Below are 7739 nucleotides of genomic sequence, written 5' to 3'. Positions count from 1 at the left end.
AGATGGGCTTATTTCATTCAACTCTATCTCTTTATGTTTTCTTTTTAACGTTGTTGATTTGGGGCGCCAAGACCTACGATCATTAGCAGCCCCGTTTCTTAAAAATTATGCATCCGAAATCTCTTGATAGCGATTCCGTAACTGTGTCAGAGATCCCCTTCCACAGCTATGCTACTCACAGCAGATGCCCTTTTTAAACTTAATGAAAGCACAGTTGAAGACCATATTCAGAGACTTGAGCGTCACAGAGAGGGTAACCTCGAGCATTGCTGGGGTAAATAAAAACAACAATAAATTCTTGCTCTTCATTAATTCTTCAATGTATAATTAATTTTGAAAATCTAAAATGTATATATTTTATGATAATATGCTAAATCCGGCCAAAACACACATGTAAAAAAGGTATAAAGATAACTTACAATGAAGCATCATGGGAAGGGGGCGGTAACGTTAATGAGTGACAGGCATTTCGTGCAATGATAATACGCGGATGCTTCAATCGTGTCGTCTGATTGGTTAGCAAACTAGAAACAACGTTAGAATGACAAAAAAACGAATGTATTTCCCACTACACGCATAATTATAAACACTAGTTGATAAAAAATGTAAAATATTGTCTGTTATATCAATTAGCTAATTAAATTATAAAATTTAATGATTTTTTTTGGTCTGCAACAGATAATTGCTTCAAACAAAGTCAACCTATAACATTGTGCATGTAATGTATGTGTAGCACAACTTATTATTTTTAAAAGACAATTTAAAGAAAGAAGTCTGAATGTTTTTCAGTTGCTCCACTTTACAGATGCTATCCACAGAGGTTCTATTGCCCCATGGGCAGTAGTGTCTCTTGTATGTACATTACACACTTCAGAATCTTTACAGAAGTAGTAGGTTAAGTGCTTGACTTGGACACAATGGGTGTATTCCAAACGAAATATATTGCTCTCCGAAGGGCACTTCAGAGTGAAAAAACATGGGTATCATATTGAAGTCAAGTGTTATAAACTGAAGTGATCAACACTGGCCACTTCTAAGGGCTCTTTGGAATGGAGAAGTTTGAAAAATAAAACTAATCGACAATTGGGGAAATTATCTTTTGAGCTGGGAAGCTGTTTAGTGTGCAGTTTGGAAGGGTTTATCCCTAATTTCTCCAGAGGGACCCTCCGAACAAATTAGGGCATAGGGGTGAGCCCATTAGATTGTATTCCACCCATTTTTTTCAGTGACAACAAAGTATTTAGTAACAATCGAAATCACAGCCTTCATGATCATTTGAACAGTAATGAGAATATATTTCTATATATAGATAACTGTTCTGTTTGGTTCTCGGATCTGATTGACTGATAGCTGTGATATTCTGCAACATCAGAAGCCCACATAGAGTGACAGTGGATCAATAAATCACTACAGTTTGACAAATAATCAGTGGTGGAAAGAGTACTGAAAAAGCATACTTAAGTAAAAGTACCATTACTTGCCTAAATATTTAGTGTGAGTAGAGTAAAAGTACCTGTTGTAAACAATACTCAAAGTAGGAGTAAAAAGTAGCCATTTTAAAACTACTCATGAGTAGTGAGTATTATCCTATTAAAAGTTAATGCATTTACATGTAATTTGTGGATGTATGAACGTAACATTCTGTAGTGCATTTAGTTATTGCCCAGCAGGCACACAATGTCATAAGACGTTAACATTAGGTTAGATTTAGGTTGTGATGTCGGGTGACCAAAATTCAATGTCAAACCAGTGTCTAAGGACAACATTATTTTGATGTCTAATAATGACATCAAATGACGTTGATATTTGGTTGATTTTAGGTTGTTAGAAAGTGACCAAAATCCAACATCTTAAACCAACATCTTATTGACGTCAAGTACTGACATTTATTCATCAGTTATGGCAACCAAAACTCAACGTCTGATAGATGTCATAGTGGTAACGTCAACACAACGTCAAGCTGTAACATCCTTAGACGTTGATATTTGGTTGGTTTTAGGTTGGACGTTGGACATTGACATCGGGCTGATGTCGAGCTCTGATGTCCACCCGATTTTCATTTCCAAACATAATGCAGCGTCTCCACGACGTTAGGGTACAATTTCAATCTGACGGCATGTTGACGTCTTGTGTCTTCTGGGTGTTTAAGGTCATTTCCGTCATCATACAGTAAATTTCCATCATCTTCTCTTCAGTGACGTGCATCTAAACCAGGGGTGCCCATACTCGGTCCTGGAGGGTCGGTGTCCTTCAAAGTTTAGTTCCAATCCCAATTAGACGCTCCTGGGCTAGCTAATCAATCTCATACTAGGCTTTCTAGAAACATCCGAGCAGGTGTGTTGAGGCCAATTGGAGCTAAAATCTGCAGGACATCGGCCCTCAAGGACTGTAGCTGTTTCTCAATATGTGTTCTTCAGCGGTCTTGCGTCCTCGTGTTCTCGTGTAATGTCATCATCAGCTGCCAAAGTATAGTTCCAATACTCAAGACTGCAAGAACAGAGGATGCGTGAAACTTCCCGGATGTGATCTTGATATCAAGGGTGCACCAATGCAGACTTAAGCAACGATTCATCAAACTCACTCTGGAAGTCCCAGAAGTCATTGCGACAGCATTGGCACAGCATTTTATCTATATTTATTATTAAAGTTCAGAGATTTAACTTATTTACCTCAGGAGTTTCCCTAAATGAAACGGTGAAAGTAAACATTACCATGAACATCTTAATAAAGGAATAAACACATTAAGAGTGTTTGTTTGCTGAAATTCGTATTAAAATCAGTTTTGTTTAAATGGTGCTTATAATGTTTTAATGCATAGTATATATTTTGAAAAGGGGGGAAACAATAAATGGCTGTATGAATGCTGTAATGTTTAAATAATTTAACATTTAAAACGCGTGAAGGTCATGTGACCATCAGGAAGAATGCAGCATCTCATTTCTTGAAGGATGCATTCTCTGCCCTCGTGGTCTCCTGAGTTCATTCTTCCGTGGACACCTGGCAAGACCCGTCTCCACGTCTTCTCTGCGTTCATGGAATTGAGAAACAGCCTGTGTTTGGGCATCCCTGATCTAAACAGTCTCTGGGTCAATGCGTGTAAAGATTATGAGCATCTTCCTGGACACTTAATGCTTCCAAACAGTTCGCTGCAATGTAAAGTGCAAATGTCTTGAAGTACTTCATGATGCAATTTACCTTCTATGTGTGATTTGGACAGGAATTACAGGACTGATTTTTTTTTAATTCCCATAAACAAGAAAAAACAAAGTAGTGACTGCAGGTTGAAGGAAAGTAGTGAGAGTAAAAGTACAGATACTGCACTAAAAATGTACTTAAGGAAAAGTAAAAGTACATATTTTTAAAACTACTTAGTAAATTACAATTTCTGAGAAAAACTACTCAATTACAGTAACTTGATTATTTGTAATTAGTTACTTTACAACACTGCAAATAATGCAGCTGTTGGACACTATAGTGTACCTTTAAGGCTTTTTTTAGGCAAGAACATAGTTGTTTAGATTGCAACTACTGGGTTTATTTATAAGGATAGAGCCTATTTTAAATATATATATATATATATATATATATATATATATATATATATATATATATATATATATATATATATATATATATATATATATATATATATATATATATATATATATATATTTGGGAGATACAGACCATCTGCAGCTATTACCTGTCATTAAGCAGAACAAAAATGGCTGACGTTGTCAATCCACAAGATGGCAACAGAGACCACATAATAAGCCAGTAAAAAGAAAGTTCAGTAAAAAGAAAGAAAAAATGTCCGCATGTGTTTAGAATTTTTCCTTATAGGAAAGTGTTTGCATTGCTTTCACTTTTTTGGGGTTAATTATTGTAATATCATGATTGCAACAAAAAAATACTGGGAAATGTCTCTGTCGACTGATGGCATTGCATACCGTTCTGCCATATAATCCTAAAATGTCAGCAAAATCACCTGTTTTGTCATTACTTTAGATATTACGAGATATTACTAGCTTTAAAGTGACATACCCATACATGTTATGCAAGTAAAATTTTAAATATGGATGTGATCAATTGTGATAAAATGTAGTTTAATTATATTTAAACTTAATATAGCTTTGTGACCATCTGCAAATTTATTACTGTAAATGTGATGAATTTTCCTCAAACATAACACAATTCTCAAAAGAAATGAGCTTCCAGTGTCGGTTCATTCTGCAGTTCACTATATGCAATGTTCTCCATAGCAAAACAAATTTGCCCTGCATATTTACGAAATCCAAAATTCTACCAAAATCCTCTTATTGTTTTAACCTTATATGTTTTTTTTTTATTATTTATTTGAGGATGTTCACTATGTGAACGATGTAACAAATTCACTATTTCAAAAATATAAGTGGCTGGGAAATTACATCTAAAGATGCTATACCTACTTTTAGAGGGTTTACAAATGACAAGTTCAGCTAATTACGCTAAACAAAAACTCAGTCTTGGTACACACACATTTACTTCTTACATTGTAAGAAGTACTCAAATTAGGCCACGTTAAAACACTGACACAATTTTGTAGTTAAGCACATGCTATTAATGTTTGGTTCAACAAGAATTTTTTCAAGTTTCATGTTGCATTACTACCTGCCTGTTGATAATTGCCTTCAAGCTGTGCTTAGATAGCTTGTCCCTATTTTTGCATATTTGCTGTGACAACACACTCAATTTGTTAAATTGTCACAATCAAAATAAGAATAAAATCAGTGATGAATCAACTTTACTTCAGCTGCAGCTGCTTCACTTTCCCTAATGTAAGAGCAGAGCACCTAATTGTTGATACTAGATTAAATGGACATCAAGTCATAACATCTTTTGATTTTTAATTTGTGGGAAGAACTGTTAGAATATCAAAAACAAGTTACTGAATAAATCTTTTGCTAAGCAAGTCATTATATTATAAATAAACATACATCATGTGTTGTTTTTGCGTGTTGTGATGTATATTATAGTTTTATTTATTTATTTATTTATTTATTTTTGACAACAATTATGTGTATGTGCACATTTTTCTGGTTGATGGTTTACTATGCAGCACTGTTTTATTTCCTTGTATTTATTCAGGTCAAATATCTGAGACCACACTTAGATATTTCACTAGCCTGATCTTACAAGAAAACCTAACTAGTTTTGTATTTTTTTCAGTTTAGTGGCTAAGTCAGATGAATTCGTGAAATTCGAGTTCAGTCATACAAAAATGTACAATTTTAAAAAGGAGGCATGGCACCAAACCCTGCCTCTAAACCCAACCATCATTGGGGGATAAGCAAATCGTACTAAATTGTACAAATGAGATCATGTGATTTCATACAAATTAGCCACTTAAGCAAAATGTTATGAATTGCCGTGACTCCCGTGAGATTGTGTTAGATTTACATTATTCATTAATTCATTCATTCATTTTCCTTCAGCTTAGTTCCTTTATTCATCAGGGGTCGCCACAGTGGAATGAACCATCGGGTTTACAATATACCAAATAAAAAAAATAAATAAATAACGAATTGACAACTCTTTCGTTATGTTTGTGGATGTTTTTTGGCTCACTGACCTCCTTTATAATGACAATTTTTTTATGCTTTAAAAGCCTTTATACTATGTAATCACACATTGTTGATTGTTGGTGCTTTTCCCTGTTGTGAAAAGGTAAAATATGTCATTTTTACTGTTGATCAACAGTTGGCAGCATTTGCACTTTAGGCAAATAAGTGTCTGGCTTTTATGTGAAGTTCTATGGAGTAAAACAGCAAACTACAGTGTGCGTACATAGTACACTGTTTACTATGTTCTGAGAGCTGAAACTGCTTGATTTTCTAACATATTGAGGATTGAGGTAAGTGTGCAAAGGTCTCTCTCTCTCTCTCTCTCTCTCTCTCTCTCTCTCTCACTCACACACACACTCACACACACACACACACACACACACACACACACACACACACACACACACACACACACACACACACACACACACACACACACACACACACACACACACACACACACACACATCATATATAAGCTGTAACTGATGTACAGCAGTAAAATTACAAATTTTACCTCCCCCCAGGGAAAATCACAAACAATCAAGGATGCATAATTATATCCTGCCATGGCAAATAAATATATATATTTTTTAAGTTTCAAAGCATTTTCCTAAAATATATGTCAAAATGAGATTTGTCACCAAAAATCATTCCATTTGCTGAAAGTTCTGGCCAAATTAAGACTCAAAATCACCTCAGAGTGGGTAAAAACGTCCCCAACAGCACACCAGGATTAAAATTTTAAATCTAGGCCGATTGTGACTTTGCAACATTGATCAGATGTTCTTGCTTCCCCTGCTGCGCAAGATGCTATTTGGATATTTATTAAATCTTACTGGACAACATTATCCTTGAGTTTACACATAAGCAGCTCAGCTGTTATGCTAACAAATTTACATAAATAACTGCTTTATACTAGAAAACTGCAAAAAGAAGAATTATTTTTATTGTCTCACACCATTTTAAATGGTTACTATACATATCATGTGAAGAAATCAGATGCAAAAACTTCTGTGTTGCCTGACATTTTCTTTTTAAATGAATGTTTTTATCAGGCTCATATGTTTTTGTTCAGTTATTTCACTTTAAACGTAATGAAAAGAACCTATTCTTTGCCATAAAATCGAAAATATTGAACCTACACACAGGAGCCTTAAAAATGCTCATTTTAGAAGAAAAAAATTGATGGCACTTTCCATAATAAGTTAATTTCCATTAGATCATTCATTTCCATCAGTTTTTTTTTTTTATCTGAACTTTCCCCCAAAACACTAACATATAAGCCTCATTCCTAAACCTAACCATGCCTGAAATTCTTTAAAATATGTGTAGGCATTTACTATGAGTGGCCATTTTTATATAGTGGCCATATTATTAAAGCCACCTTATAAGTGTGAACATATTTTCTGTATTGGTTTAAACTTTAGAATCCCAGTATCAATATAATGCCACTTTATCAAGAACATGTTAGGATGTGCATGAGCCTCAATCTATTTACAATCAAGACGGTCAAGTCAACTAAAATTCCAACTGATTATCAAAAAAGGGGAGAAAGGCTATATTTGAAGATCTGAGTACTTCAGAAACTACTGATCCACTGCAATGTTCACTCATGACAATCTGAGTTTACATATAGTGGACCAAAAAAGAGGAAATATTTATTGAATGATGACAGTTCCGAGTGCAAAAATATATTTTTAATGTCAGTGGTCAGAGGAGAATGACTATCAGTTTAAGCTGATAGAAAAGCTACAGTTACTTAAATAACCACTCATTAGATCATCTTCAACATGCAGTTTGTTAGCATTGACTATTGTTTACGTCTTTGGTTTATATTTTACCAACATTTCAGCATTTCAGCCGGTTTTCATAAATGCTCCACACCGAATCTCTGCCTTTTCTATTCTTCTACCTTATCCCAAGGTATGTCCAAGGTATCTGCATCTGGGTCTTGATTAAGAGGAAGTCTTATCATCCATGATCATCTGATGCGTCATGTAAAAAAGGTTGCTTTTGCTTTGGGAATGCCTGCCTGTAGTTTGCCACCCATGCCAGATCTCCACGTGCTTACATTGAGCATTAATGCCTGGCAAAAAAACAGAAAAGTCATAACAAATGATCCTCAAGCAACTG

At 34.8% G+C, this 7739-nt stretch overlaps 1 non-coding gene across 1 annotated transcript; it reads right to left on the bottom strand.

The window, feature by feature from the left end:
* Window positions 1-59: 59 nt before the first annotated feature.
* snrnau11 (small nuclear RNA u11) lies at window positions 60-195 on the bottom strand. Its single transcript, XR_015945528.1, has one exon. It is a non-coding gene; the product is annotated as a U11 spliceosomal RNA (small nuclear RNA).
* Between the last annotated feature and the right edge of the window lie 7544 nt (window positions 196-7739).

This window comes from Danio rerio, chromosome 19, assembly GCF_052040795.2.
Source record: "Danio rerio strain M-AB ecotype USA chromosome 19, GRCz13ab, whole genome shotgun sequence".
NCBI classification, from domain to species: Eukaryota; Metazoa; Chordata; class Actinopteri; order Cypriniformes; family Danionidae; genus Danio; species Danio rerio.
This window is presented reverse-complemented; position numbering and strand designations above follow the sequence as displayed.